This window comes from Pteropus vampyrus, unplaced genomic scaffold (assembly GCF_000151845.1).
Source record: "Pteropus vampyrus isolate Shadow unplaced genomic scaffold, Pvam_2.0 Scaffold52, whole genome shotgun sequence".
NCBI classification, from domain to species: Eukaryota; Metazoa; Chordata; class Mammalia; order Chiroptera; family Pteropodidae; genus Pteropus; species Pteropus vampyrus.
In genome coordinates, this window is record NW_011888833.1 from 465,946 (window position 1) to 467,476 (window position 1,531).

The 1,531-nt window shown below is 54.6% G+C and overlaps 1 pseudogene; it reads left to right on the forward strand.

Moving 5' to 3' along the window:
• The first annotated feature begins 1,193 nt into the window (after positions 1-1,193).
• LOC111739670 lies at positions 1,194-1,312 on the forward strand (annotated as a pseudogene).
• Positions 1,313-1,531: the final 219 nt, after the last annotated feature.

Consider the following 1,531-nt stretch of genomic DNA (forward strand, 5'->3'; position numbering starts at 1 on the left):
CAGATCTCGGGTTTACGTGTTACAGCGAAAGCCGTCTGAGAACTCAACGGCCTGTTTCTTGAACTCGAGTTGAATGTCCCAAGATAAAGAACCTACTCAGAGTCCAATAACGATGGTCAGAGGGGAGGATCATGGGGTCTCACTCCTGGGGGTCTGCGGGGAGGGGTAGTAAGTTTTAAAGGGAGTGGGAAGGGGGAGCAGTGTCTCCGTAGGCTGGACAGACATCCAACGTGCTTTATTGTAGCCAAGTCCTGTTCTAGGAATTTACATTATATAATGTATTACACACACACACATACATTACATGGGGGGTTTCTAATCTCTAATTATCACAATCCTGCAAAGTATTATTATCCTCATTACGAAATGAGGAAAGTGCGGCCCAGAGCAGTTACATCCCCAGCCCGAGGTCACAGCAGGTGGATAATGAAACCCAGATTCGCATCCGAGCCCGTCCGACTCCCGAGCCCGCGCCCCCTTCGCTTCACCACACTGCGTTAGTCCAGGCGGTCTCGGGGGCAAGTGCCACCCCGGAGACTGGGTGCAGGCGGCTCGTCTGAGGCTGCGACCACTGGGGATGGCCCCGGAAAGAAGGGAGAGCCGATCCCAGGCTCCCTTTCACGTCGGCAGCTGGGACGAACATCTGCTACCTGACCCCGCAGGAGCTTCAGAGGAACCTTGCAAAACGCACCTCGGAATTGGCCACCTTGGGATCGGAAGTGGGGGCTGCATTCTGCCACGAGCCCCCACCACCCAGTGGCCCAGGATGGCCCTGCAGACCTCAACCGCCGGTTTCCGCGGAGGAGCCATTTGCCACGGCGCCCGTGTCGCCCCGGGCCAGAACCGGACACAAGCTGAGCGCGGTGCCGTGAGGTTGCATCCGTGCAGCCTGCATCGGGCAGAAGCCTGTGCAGGACCGGGTCCCAAGGGCAGCTTCTGAAACGAGGTGAAACTGAGAAGACCCGCGTGGTGCCCGGAAGGGTCCGAGACACGCGGACCGGTCGTAAGGAGAGGATCTCGGATGCCACCATTCGTTCATGCATCGGTGCATCCGTTCAGTCAGCAGCCAGCGCCAGGCAGGATGTGAGTCTAGCTGGATTTCAGGTCCTGCAGAGGAGGAAATAGACCGTCTGGTAGGATGTGGGAAGTGCTTCAGTAGAGCCACACCAGAGGTCGTAAAAAGATGGAAGAGGGTCTGTGGCCATGCCTCCCTGAGCGCGCCGGATCCCGTCTGATCTCGGAAGCTAAGCAGGGTCGGGCCTGGTTAGTGCTTGGATGGGAGACCACCTAGGAAGACCAGGTGCTGTAGGCATTAAAAAAAAAAAAAAAAGTGTGTGTGTGTGTGTGTGTGTGTGTGTGTGTTTCAGAGCCTAGTCTTGGAGATAAATAATAGCGCATTGCAGATAAATTTGAATATTGACTATATGTTCCAATTAAAATTTAGTTTTAAATGTCCTGAGTGTGATCGTTGTACTGTGGTCAGGTAAGAGAACGTCGTAATTTCTAGGAGACACAAGCTGGAGAATTCGCG